Below are 14171 nucleotides of genomic sequence, written 5' to 3' on the forward strand. Positions count from 1 at the left end.
GAAGGAAGGAAGGAAGGAAGGAAGGAAGGAAGGAAGGAAGGAAGGAAGGAAGGGAGGGAGGGAGGGAGGGAGGGAGGGAGGAAGGAAGGAAGGAAACTGGGACATTCTCACATGCTGTTTGAATCTTGTGTGCTTCTGGAATAGCAGAAAAAAAAAAACACATTCTGAATATATTCCTTTTTCTCCTTTCTTTCATTTTCTTTTATTTTTCTCTTGTCTCTTTTTGTGAGGCAAGTACTCTATCATTGAGCAACATCCCCAGATTCCCCTTTCACTAGGTGACACACCTTCAGCTCCAGGTAGGCAGATTTTTGTGGGTTTAAGGCCAGCCTGGTCTACTTTGTGAGCGCCAAGGTGATATACACAATGAGATCCTGTCTCAAAAACCAAAGCATCTGGCCAAACAGAACCAAATAAACAGTTTCCCCCTTTTCCCCTTTGAAAATCAAAATCTATACTTTTAAAATAAAATAGAGCTTGCCGTGTGTCCCGAGAGATGTGCATCTGTAATTTGGTGAAGATCTCTTTTGCTGTCATTATACAACCGTAAATCAGTACCGTGCATGTCCTCAATGTGTGCTATTAAATGGAGTTAACTCCTGATCCTGAACCAGGAAGCAACCAATACTGATTTATGGCCCTTGTTCAACTTGTTCATGGCAGAGGGTTGACTTTATTTTAGAATTCAAGGGACCAGCATACACTGTCTAGTCAGTTGTGGAAATATACGCTATAGGGTATTTCCATACATGGGTGGCAAATCCAGTGAACTTCAGGCCCGGTAGCGTATGGACTAGTTTACCCTGGTTTGTTGCTCACAGTTCTAAGCTGTATATGTCACAGGCTGACCAGACAAACATGATTGTCTGATAAACAAGGTGCCATGCAAACAAAAAACAAAAACAAACAGACAACCCCCAAGAGCAGCAACAACAAACCCGTCTTTTAAAGTTTACCTGATTTCAAACATGTTAATTAGATCAAACCAGTAGAATTTGTGAGTTCCCACTGAAATACCGATTCTAGAACTTAAATGCAATGGAAATAAATGGGCTAAGTTTCTAAGTTTGATTTTGATGCTGTCCTGAGTGACTTGTTTAATATTGACCTGAGTGACAGAGTAAATCACTTTCAAAACAAAAGGGCCAACTTTCCCAGTAAAGAAAAAGTCCACTAGAGGTCACTTTCCAACTCTTTTCTCCGAATAGCTGAAAAGTGAGTCTTGATTGTGGCTACTGTTTCTGCTCCCTCCCTGTCCCCGAATTTCTGGTTAGAAGCTGCTATTGAAGGACCTGTGATTTTCCCCTGAGGCTGCATGCAGTCATTTCTCAAGTAAAATTTCTGTCGTGACATTTCTGATGATTGTTTTGGGTCCCTCACTAATTCCATACTTTTTGTGATTGTTAAATGCCACTATTGGAACCCAAGCAAGCTGAGCTTATCTCCTGAAGTTGTAATGAACTTGGCAGTGCACGAACAAGGCACCGAGGGCTGCAGACTGTGAAGCGCCCATTCAGTTGCCTTCTTTTGCTACGAATAGCAGCACTTCCACAAAAGCACCATCGATTGGCTTGAATCTCTGACAAGAAACCCATCATTTTAAATTTCCCCCTGTATTTATTAAACTAGACGTTGATCCAGTTTGTAAAATGGTAAAGGCTTGGGTCTGGGAGTTTAGCTCAGCTTGGTGGCAGAGCACTTGCCTAGATGTAGCCCCAAGGATTTATATAATCTCTCTCTCTCTCTCTCTCTCTCTCTCTCTCTCTCTCTCTCTCTCTCTCTCTCTCTCTCTCTCTCTCTCTCTCTCTCTCTCACACACACACACACACACACACACATACACACACACATGGTACAATTCTAAGCTGAAAATTCCTAACATATCTAATTTAACAAAAAGACAGCTTAAAACTATTTTTCCTTAAAGTTGAGCATCAAAACACTCACAAGCTTCTATTGTGTCGATGCCACTACTTGTACACAAAGGGAATCACTGTAAGCGGTCTTGTACATATACGAAGGGCCTCTGGGCTTCTCAAATGCCCACTGTATCCTTCCAGTATTAATATAGTTACTGATCTACAAACACTTCTTAGTTATGCGAAATTTCAGTCAAAGTCAAGGACATCTAAACTTGTTATTTCCCTATGACAAGTGGGTGGTTTGAATAGGCTTAGGCCAGGAAGTAGCACTGCTTGTTAGTGTGCAGAAATTATTTTGGCTTCTAAAACCCTGCCTGTCTCTTAAGATCATTACTGTCCCTCACCTACTTATGTGCCATAGAACACCAGATAAGGGTCTTAACTCCTGACCCCTCCCCTAACTTGGTCCACTCATACTGTCCGCATCACAGCAGCTCAGTGAAACGCTCGTCTCACAACTTCATATTCACAATACACCTCAAAGGTACCTGGATCTTTGATTCTGCAATTTCACGAACAGCTCACCAATTTTCCCTACACACACACCATCAGAAAATATAGTTGATACCTTATTATTTCAGTCCTTATCAGTCTAACTATACCATGTCATAGTGGTCACTGCACTGAGAGGATAAATGTTTTTGTCTTTTTTTTTTTTTTTTGAATCATAATTTCTCTGCATAGCCCTGGCTGTCTTGGAAGTCACTCTATAGAGGAGGCTGCCTAGAGGACCTCAAACTCAGAGGTCCTCGGGTCTCTCCTTTCCATGTACTTCGATGAAAGTCATGTGCCACCACACCAGGTTCCCATCATCACCTTCTGCCTGTAGAGAACTGGCATGATTTAAGTTGTAATATTCTGGTAGCCATGTTGAAAATGGAATATAGGGGCTAGAGAGATGACTCAGTGGTTAAGAGCACTGACTGCTCTTCTGGAGGTCCTGAGTTCAAATCCCAGCAACCACATTGTGGCTCACAACCATCCATAAGGAGATCTGACACCCTTTTCTGGGGTGTCTGAAGACAACTACAGTGTATTTACATATAATAAATAAATATTTTTTAAAAAAGAAAATGGAATATAGGTAAGGAAGCAAAGATGAGAACAGTATGATCAAGAAACACTGCAAAAATCCAGGCAGGAGATGACTATAGCTCAGTGTCAGGCGGCAAAGACAGCAGAAGAGCTATAAACTGCATATGGCTGCCCTCATCGTCTGAAAATAAAAATTAAGAAAATACCTAATTCAATCCCTGCCAACTAATGGAAGCCAGAAACTTTATAGAAGCCACACACTTTGAAGTGTGCCTGTCAGCATTGTAATTTTGTCAGTTCCACAAGACTGACTTGCAGTAATGCAGTTCTTACGTAGTTTATAAATCTCATTTTCTCACATAGAATCTTATTCAAGTTTCAGAACAGCACAATGAACTAACCTGGCTGAGTAGTACAGATCTCTATAACCCCTGAAGAAGCAACCATGTTTTTCTTGCAAAGTTTTCAAACATGAACTGCTACAGAGTAGCACTGAGCTAAGGCTGTTTGACCTCACCATAAAGAACTGTGAGCTCCTGGGGTTCACAGATCGTTGCTGTGGACACAAGGAATGGGTGAGTCAAAGGACTTGCATGTGCAACATTGTTTAATTATCACTAATTTGGCACACCTGGGTATTATGAATGTCAAGTAGTCAGGATTGGGTTACAGGATATATAGCCGGACTTGGAATGAGCAAGCAAAAATAACTATCAGAGTATGTAATACAAGAAACATGACACTTGGAAGCCTGCTCCTGGCTTTACTGGAGAATTTAGTGGAGACTTATCTCTGACCGAGTTCTCTTCTGTCTGATTACAAAGAAAATGTGGTTGTTTATAAAACAAAAGTTTAGCTTTGTTCAATTATATTTTGTGTTGAATATAGGATTGAAAAGCTGGAAGGAAGCCTGATTTATGGTGTTCTAAAGAAATTAGGCTGGGAAATTAGCATAATAAGTTAGCATTGTTCAGAAAGGTCAGGCTGAAAAAGATAAATGATGCACAGGATTGGAGATAAGAGCTGGAAAGGATGGTGTAGGTGTGCAGTCCTGGCACTCTGAAGGCTGAGGCAGGAGGACCCAGAGTTTGAAGCTAGCCAGAGTTATCCAGAAAGTTTAAAAATAGCTGGAGCTACACAGAGGGACACTGTCAGTCAATTGACTAGCACAAGGGCAGCTCAGGGGTTAAAAACTTACCTGGAATGAGCAAGGCCCTGGGTTTGATCCTCGGATCAGCAAAATCATGTTTAAGGAAAGACAGATTCATGCCATTTTATCATTGAGAAGGATTTCCTTTTCCATGTCCACAAATTAGAACTTTTTTTCCTAGTAATTTCCTTCAGTTTACCCATGGCATATTTTTCCTCTATTATAGTCAGAAATATATTTTTGTTGGTACCCATGCCTAGGCTTAAAACATTACCACTTTACTGATAGTATAACTTCAGGAAGTCTCCTTCACCCATAGCCTCATTTGCTTCATTTTTAAAAATGACAATTATAAGATGTGCCCCATGTGCTTGTGATAGCATGAAAGAACAACAGCAGAAGTACCTGGCACTCAGTAGGTCTATCTCACATGATAGGCACTGACATCTAGCCTTGACTTCTTCCTTAGCCTTCTACTGGAGGGGGTCATTCGTTGAACTGATTCTGTAGAAAATGAAGCAGTTCATGCTTGGAAGTTTGCATTCTTTCCTGTTTCATATATCCACATCCTTTTCTTCCATAATACAGAAAACTGGCGACAGCTATAGTCATCTAGTCATTTACGTGGGCCTAATATGGAGTTAATTTCTTTGAGTGTGAAAGTTACATAGAGATAACTTTATCATTTACAATTTAAAAACTTTTAGCTATAAAATATAAATAATTTCCCCTCGAGGTACATGGTGACAAAGACTCAGTTCTGGGAAGACGGAAACTCAAGTCCATGGTGGTTCTTTGTATAACACCCTGTCCACCATTGAGGGCTTCTCAGGATTGGGGAATGGCAGGGTTTTGTCATCATGACAGAATCTGAGGCTCTAGTAAACAAGCACAAAGACATGACTACAGAAAGGGATGGTGTGGATGCCTGAGACCCTTCTGATTGCATGATCCAGAGAGCCTTGTGACAATAAAGACAGTACTATTAAAACACTCAAGTATACAGGCTTGAGGAGCTCAAACCTCATGATTTTTTTTTGTTTTGTTTTGTTTTTTTTCGAGACAGGGTTTCTCTGTATAGCCCTGGCTGTCCTGGAACTCACTTTGTACACCAGGCTGGCCTCGAACTCAGAAATCCGCCTGCCTCTGCCTCCCGAGTGCTGGGATTAAAGGCGTGCGCCACCACGCCCGGCAAACCTCATGACTTTGTGTCACTTAATGTTGCACTAAAAAAAAACCCTAAAATTCTAAATTTCAATTCATATTTTTATTGTTTATGTTCACTCATACAAAGGCAACTTTAACTGATGATTTTAACACCCGCCTCTTACACACACACACACACACACACACACACACACAGACCCCTTGTATGAATTTTGTCCTTACAGAGCAGTGAAAACATGCACAAAAAGAGTCATAATTATAGAGAGACATTTTTTTTTTCAGTACTACTTTTGATATTAGGTTCCCTAATAAAGGAGTCATCGTTAACAGATGTGGTTGTCCAACACAGAAAATGGTCCAACACTATCTCCTTCCTTCTGCATTCAAAGTAAGCTTTGAGAACGTGGTCTCTGGGATGTTCAGCAGACCCTTCTCATCCTGGTTCACTCTTAGGTGCAGCCACAGGCCCGACCTCCACTGTGAGCCTCGCTGGCTTCCTTCCCATGTATGGAGCGCTGTTTCACAGGTGCGACAGTCAGGAACAGCGGCAGACACTGACGCTGTACCCAGGTCCTCTGCTCACTCCCATTAGATTTCATTTCCAAAGGGAAATTCCATGCCAAGTTAATAAGAATTTCAAGACGACAGGAGCAAGGCATTAAACAAATCTGAATCTGCACAGACACAAGGTCAGGAAACTGATTGTAACGCAGGAGTCCCTGCATCCCCCAGACCGATAGTCAGCTTCCTCGGCACCACACCGCACATCCGCTCTAATAGTACCACCTCCTCCCTTTCCCTCTCATTTTTTTTTCAAGCATCTTTGTGCAATATCTCTACCTCCGTACCTGACAGTCAACTTCTAGTCCCCAGCACTTACTAATCTAGATTGTCTTGCTTTCATTTACCTTTGACCTCACTATTCACCAGTCAATAACTTAGCTGAAAATAGTCCTTTTTTTTTTTTTTTAAAGGAACATCTTCATTATCTTTTCAAGGCCATTTATTATTCAAATTATTATTTGATTGTTATTTAAAAATATAGCAACACTACTTTTTGTCTATTGAGATGTTTTTCCCGAATGTGTCTCAGTGTCTCAGAAATACAATCTCTGTATAAAATTGTCCTTGTAACTAAACTCATCCAGTTTGGTTATTGATAACCAGGCCATTTTGCATTTGAGAAACCTGAGCTAGAAAATATGAACAATTTTCCCACTTGCGCATGATAACAAGGTTCAATTCCTGTCTTAAAACTCTAGCTCTTGGCTGGGCATAATAGCACATGCCTTTAATCCTAGCACTCAGGAGGCAGAGGCAGGCAGGTCTCTGTGAGTTCGAGACCATCCTGATCTACACAGTGAGTTCTAGGACAGCCAGGGCTACACTGAAAAACCCTGTCTCAGAAAGCAAAACAAAGCAAAAGTCTAGTCCATAGCTGTCTCTATTATACCTTTTTTAATACATTTTTTTTCCAGACTTGGTGTCTTGTGTCCCAGTGAGTCACTTGCTTCCTTGGTAGGAGAACAATTTTAGTAAGTACTTGCTTCTTGACACTTTGTCAACATTCCTTGGAACTCTCTTTTAAACATAGCTTCTTCAAAGTGTCAGTTTCTTCAAAATGTGCAGATCTGTGCTCTTTCTTTAGATGTGTTTTCTCACGCAATGCCATGGTCCCATTGAATCATCTGTGAAGTACATTCACAGTGAGCTTTATTTCAGAAGCAATATGAAGAATAGTATTTCTTCAGCATTTCATAGATAGCAATGTGCTTTACACATATTTCTCCATTTGATCTTCACAGAAACCATAGCAAATGACTTTCAAATGTATTTTAGCCTTAAAATTAATAATCAGTATGCTAAACAGCAAATTAATATACTTATTTCCCTATCCTAAAGCTTAAAAAATATCAGAACATTTTAAATTATATATTACAAATGATATATAATATATATGTATATGTAATATATTTCCTCCATCTAAGATCCTCAAATAGGTCATCATAAAAAAATAAATAAAATTACTTGGGGCATGCTGTGATGGCACAAGCCTTTAATCCCAGCACTCAGGAGGCAGAGGCAGACATATCTCTGTGAATTCCAGGCTAGCCTAGTATCCAAAGTGAGTCCAGGATAGCCATGGCTCTGTTATACAGAGAAACCCTTTCTTTAGAAACTAAAAGCTCTTTGGTGGCTGTGCTAGGTGAGGAGGTTGGTGATGCACAGACTATCACCCTTACCAGGGAACCTTAGAAGCGGTGATGTACAGACTATCACCCTTACTGGGGAACCTTAGAAGCAGGGATTCTTTATTCCAAAGTTATTAATTGGACCTAAGTCACTTCAGGCCTCAGAGAACACAGTGAAGAAGTAGGCTCAGTAACTTAGTCCCTGTGCTTCTGTTGAGAGAGTGGAGTTAGCAAAAGCGATATTTAACTGTCATAAGACAGGTAAAACCAATTTACTGAACCCATACCACTCATTTTCTTGTTTTCTTTCTTTCCCTTCCTTTTTCCTTTTTTAAAACTCTTTTTTTTCCCCAAATTTATTTATTTTATGCATGAATACACTTACTTGCTTATTTGTTTGGGTATGTGTGTGGCCTGTGGAGGTTAGAGAATTTGATTGGAGGTGGGAATTTGATTCTCTCTTTTTTGTTGAATGTGTTCTCTGTGCTAGCTAGTCTTATTCAACTTGACATACTAGAGTTGTCTGAAGGAGGAACTCTTAATTGAGAAAATGCTGCCACAAGATCCAGCTATGATGGTGGGGGGTGCTGGGTTCTATAAGAAAGCAAGCTAAGCAAGCCAGGGGGAGCAAGCCAGTAAGCAGCACCCCTCCATGGCCTCTGCATCAGCTCCTGCCTCCAGGTTCCTGCCCTGCTTGCGTTCCCGTTCTGACTTCCTTCAATAATGGCTACTGTGTGGAAATGTAAGTAAACAAAGCCTTTCCCCCACAAGTTGCGTTGGTCATGGTGTTTCATCACAGTCATAGAAACCTTAACTTAGATACTCATTGACAGTTTCAGACATTATAATGTTCATTCTGATTATTGTGACTGTTGCTATCTAATTTCTCCATCTCATTCCCAAGTGTGTAATCCCTTCCCTACAATCCTCTTTAAAAACCTCTTTCCCTTCCCCTCCCCCACCATTGCCAGCTCTTCTTCCCTTTCTCTTTGGTTTTGTATCCCACTAGGTAGCACAGGGTAGCCTGGACTTAAGACAGTTGTCTTCTCTTCACCTCCCAGGTACTGGGATTATAGGCACTGACTAAAGGCAGTACGCGAAGTTTTCATTATTATTATTTTTAACAGGTTCTTATTAGCCCATGTTGGCCCTAAGCTAGCTTAGAGTTAAGGGTGGACTTAAACTCCCAACCTTCCACTTCTCAACTGCTGGGTTGATAGTCAGGACCTGCTATGTTCAGCAAAAATATTTCATCTATTACTTTTCTCCAAAACTTTGAATTATGCACAACGATCCTTGAGATTAGAATTGCTGCAAAATAGTCTTGCTATTACAATACCCCAGAGAGTATGAGAGTTACCCAGTCTTAATGAATCAACGTTTCCAACATGCATAGCAACATAGTTACTTGAATCCTAAAGAATCTTCATCTCATTCTTACTGTATCGTCAGTAGCTTAAATTTCTCAGGAAACATCTTCAGGTAACACATTTATGCTTCTATGGACTAAAATATGTGACTTCGCAGGCCTATCTTTCTGAGAGTGTTCCTAAGTTTTATCCAAGTCCTCACATACTGCTTTCTGGTAACTGCATTCTGATGACTAATTTCTATTTTAAATTCAGATTCCTCCTCCTGCTAACTGTCCATGGCTTTAGCCGGACACACCAATACTTGGAATACTTCTTCACGCTCACACTTCCTCTCCCCGTGGTTTCTTCTGACTTCCTTTTCCTTTCGCAGGTGTTCAGTTTCTCTGCTCCTAGGTCCTTTCATCCCCTGCCCCCTTCCTGCCCTTGGGCTGGTATGTATGTCCTCAGGTCCCCACAGGGGGAGAAGGCAGAGATTTCTGTCCTATACTTCACAGCACTTTCCTGCTTCTAGCCACGTCTGAATAGACTGCCCAGAGTCCATGCTCCCCTATGTGGACTCCAATTTCTTTCACTCCTAGTGTATTTACTCATTTTATTATTCCTCCTACACTAATTTCTTGTATCTGACATGGAAATTCTTGCCATTAGTATTTGTTAGCCTTCGTAAGGCAGTCACCATGTCCAACTTTGAGGAGAAAAAGATCCAATTGCTGACAAAAAGAAGAAACATCTGATGTTGATGTGACTGGCTGTGGCTCCCTCTGGCAGTCACTACTGGGGTGGAGACTGGAGACTAGAAACCTCCACTCCCTATGGAAGCACATCCAGGACTGGCTTCTTCAGTAATATACATTATTACAGAGGATTCTGGCTCAGCACTGCCAAAATCTGCACTAGAAGGGTATTCCCTCCTTTGCGAAAAAGCCAATACTTTGTATGTAAGATGCTTATGAATTCATAGGTGAAATAAGTTATTTCCTCTCTTCTATTTCATATTTGTGTTGACGATGCCTTGAAAAGAGTATCTTGCGAAAATTATTCAGGAGGAAATATATAAACATGGATTAAAACAAGAACTAGGAGCTCATAACCTTTGCCTTCAAATAAATGACAGCCCGTTAAATGGAATAGCAATTAATTGATTAAATTTATTGCCAGAGAATGGTAATTGTAGAAAAACATTTTTACTGTAACGAATATAATACTTATGATGTACTGGCTAACTGTACACTTTTTCCTCTATTTAGATTATATATTTTTGCCTGTGACTTAGATACACTGAGTTACAGGAACATTTTCTCTCTGAGGGAGATTCTATCGTGAGCATTCTTCAGACACATCCTGATATACATAGGATCTGAAGGAACTTATCAAAGCTCCTAGCACACTGCTTCTCAGCTAGGGTGATTTTGTTCCCTAGAAGACATTTGGCAAAGTCTGGAGACAGTTTTACTTGTCACAATATGAATTGGCAGGCTACTTGGCCAGGAGCCACGGAGGCTGCTGGGTGTCCCACAATGCACAGCACAGGCCCCCACAACAAAGCATCCCTCCTTTCAAATGCCCGCAGTGCTCCTGAAGGTGACAAACCTGAGTCTACCAGGACAGCATTCTGGTTGACAAAGCTAATCCCACTTAGTCCTGCGGCCTAATCCTATTTCGCGTGTAAAATGTCAAACATTACTGCATTCTTTCCTGTCATGTCTCCTGTCAAATCTTTACCATCTTTCTCCAGTTGTTCGACTTTTAGTGTAAGCTCAATAATTGTCATATTATAGCAGACATCTGTAACTTTAAAAAATATGATTCAAAACATCATTGATGTTAGAAGCATGCCACTGTTATCAATATCCGTAAAGAGCTCCACACCATGGCTGAATAGGAGTTTGAATGATTATGTTCTTTTCCCTCTGTGTGGCGGCTTCCTTGATTCCCATCCAGGCAGGTGGCTTGTTCTGGATCAGTGACTGTACAGTGGGTAGAAATAGCATGCAGTACACCACTGTTCAGTCAGAGGATTTGTGGATGCACGCAAGAGCATACAGAGAATTCTCAATAACCAACGAGGTATTTAGAGACTCGAACTTGAAGAAGTACTTTTCTTCTACCTACAGACCGAAGGGACAACTACCAATTACGTCGGGAAGGTGTGTGCTTGTGAAGGGAACAGCTGGGCTTGTGAAGTTCTGTAGAATTGTGAGGGGGAAGGATTTAGAGACTGCGCACACAGAATACCATGAACAAGGCTCAGTCCACGGGAGCTCTGCAGGAAGACACATGGCTAAGGTCTCTTAAGTTACTCCAACCTTGCTCCACATGTGGATAAGAAGATGGGAGGCAAGAATGACTTTCTCAATACTTTGTAAATCTGGCATAATGAGGACTATGAGAAACAAACTCAGTCATTAATTATATATGCAATTTTATGTATATAATATATATTAATTATATGTAGTATATGTATATATAACACATATAATTTATGTTTATATTGTATGTTATATATGTATATCATAAAACACATAATACTGTATTATATATGTGCATACATAACATATTATTCTAATATATAATATGTAATATATGTGTGTTCATAATCATACACACATATACACATATCTATATATGAGTTTCTTGCCTGTGTGATTTATATTTTCAATTTCAAACCCACCAGAAGAAAGTATTCTTGCCGCCCCCCCTTTTTTAAAAAGATTTATTTATTATATGTAAGTACACTGTAGCTGTCTTTAGACACACTAGAAGAGGGCATCAGATCTCATTACAGATGGTTGGGCGCCACCATGCGGTTGCTGGGATTTGAACTCAGGACCTTCGGAAGAGCAGTCAGTGCTCTTAACCGCTGAGCCATCTCTCCAACCCATATTCTTGCCCCTTAAAACTGGAGGGTTGTTTTGTTTTGTTTTGTTTTAGTTTGGTTTTTGTTTTTAAATCTGCTCTCATGAATCAGTTACAATCTCATTTGCATACAAGCTGTTTAAGCCCCTTCAACCGACTAAGAATGGCCTATTGATGGATTGTGAAGATAACTGTTAAAGAATAACAGTTCACATGAGAAAAAAATAGTAATACCACCCATGTCCAGCCTAAGTATTGCTCGGTGAAAGTGTGTAGTGCAAGCCACATAAAATGTACTAAAGGTGAAATCTTTTTAAAGATGTATTTCCAAGAGATGGTTGGACTTAAGCATTTTATCCCACACCCTATGTCTCTGGTCTCTGACCCTAAGGCCTTCACTCCCTTCTGCTCTTCCCTCTCTTTGTTAAGCAGTCTCTCTGGTGCCCAGTGGAACTCCTACTGAACCAGCAGACTCCATTATATTTCCAACTGTATTCTAAATTGTTCCTTTCTTCTGGCTTTAGCTTTATCTTCAGTCCCCCTGTTGCCCATCCCCCATGACATCTCAAGTTACCAAGGTTACCCTCTTTAGTGATTTTTAAAAGTGCTTTGGGTCAGAATCAGGCTAAATAGTCTTCCAGACCATGGCTTCTCCCTTCTTCTTCTTCTCTTTTTTATTAGATATTTTCTTCATTTACATTTCAAATCCTACCCTGAAAGTCCCCTATACCCTCCTCCCTCCCTGCTCCCCACTGCACACTACCACTTCCTGGCCCTGGCATTCCCCTGTACTGGGGCATATAATCTTCACAAGACCAAGGGCCTCTCCTCCCAATGATGGCCGATTAGGCCATCCTCAGCTACATATGCAACTAGAGACACACGCTCTGAAAAAATATGGAACACCTCACGAATTTGCGTGTCATCCTTGTGCAGGGGCCATGCTAATCTTCTCTGTATCGTTCCAATTTTAGTATATGTGCTGCCGAAGCAAGCATGGCTTCTCACTTCCTAAAGCACCCAGCTTTACGGCTCATGTGGTCACACTGCACCACTTGGCCACCCAGTTTGTTGGCAATATCTGAAGATGCTCAGATGACCTGGCTCCTAACAGACACTCGGTCATGCATCACTGACTCTCGTGTTTTTTGTTTTTTTGTGTGTGTTTTTCTTTTATTGATTTTTTAAAAAATATACCCTTGCTTCTCAGTTCCTCGGTCAGTCCTGTGGTGATCTTTTCTGCTCATGACCGTGGACTAACGCCGTAATCATACTGACAGGTTTTACTCTGAGTTCATTTTTTTTTTAACCTAACCAGTTCATGCAGACTGACAGCCATGATCTCCTATAAACAAATGAACAAAAACCTTACTTCACCTTTTAAACCTTGATTAAGTCTGTGAGAGTTCACCCAAGTGCATTTTGAACATCTCATTCCCCTCCACCCTTCCCCTTACCACCCTATATTTATTTATTTATTTTTATGTACATGTGCCTATATGCGTTTATCTCACAGAAGGCAGAAGATGTTATATCCCCCAAAGGTGGAGTTACAGTGGGTTATAAGCCATCTGATGTGCGTGCTGAGAACCGTACCCAGATTCTCTGTGGTGAGCACCCTTAATGACTGAGCCATCTCTATTGCCCCAATTTTATCTTTTAATGAATCATTTATCTTTTTTTCATTGGAAGAAAGTTCCACAAATATAATTCTGTAGTTTCTAGTCTGTTTACAATGATATGATTGTATATATATATATATTGTTATGGCTGTTTATTACATCAGTAGAACCCAGAATGATACCTGGCACAAAGTAAAAACTAAAACAAAACTAACAAATGCAGTAATTTTGCCAATACTGCAAGTTTACATTTTAAAAATATGCCCATGGGTGTTGTAGTGGCTATTCCTGGTTGTCAACTTGACTGTATCTGGAATGAACTACAGTCTAGAATTGGAAGGCTCACCCGTGGTCCTATTCTGGAGGCTGGAAGATAGAAGTTTCTGACCTGGATCTTGGTATGGAGATCTTGAGGAATAGTGGTGGCTATGGATTCCGGAAGATTAAGACACGGGGATCTCTGAGTTCAAGGTCATCTGGGATTAAAGGTGTGGTGGCACATACCTTTAATCTGGGCTACATCTTCTGCTAGAGACCTACATAAGGACATTGGAAGAAGGAAGTGTCTCTCTCTCTCTCTCTCTCTCTCTCTCTCTCTCTCTCTCTCTCCTTCCACTGTTTGCCTTGTGGGACTGAGCAACTGCTAGATCCTTGGGCTTCCATTCACAGCTGCTACTGACCATTGTTGGGAGTTGGACTGCAAACTGTAAGTCATCAATAAATTCCTTTACTATTTAGAGACTACCCATAAGTTCTGTGGCTCTAATAAAACCCTGACTAATACAGGTGTTTCATCTGAAAGTGTGTATGTTCATTACTTGCATGCCTGGTACCTATGGAGTCAGAGAAAGACA

General features: G+C 40.7%; 1 non-coding gene across 1 annotated transcript; it reads right to left on the reverse strand.

Annotated features, from left to right (window-relative positions):
- Nucleotides 1-12586: 12586 nt before the first annotated feature.
- LOC115065314 lies at nucleotides 12587-12693 on the reverse strand. The gene has a single exon (XR_003845092.1). It is a non-coding gene; the product is annotated as a U6 spliceosomal RNA (small nuclear RNA).
- Nucleotides 12694-14171: the final 1478 nt, after the last annotated feature.

The sequence above is a fragment of the Mus pahari genome, chromosome 13, assembly GCF_900095145.1.
Source record: "Mus pahari chromosome 13, PAHARI_EIJ_v1.1, whole genome shotgun sequence".
In the NCBI taxonomy this organism is placed as follows: domain Eukaryota; kingdom Metazoa; phylum Chordata; class Mammalia; order Rodentia; family Muridae; genus Mus; species Mus pahari.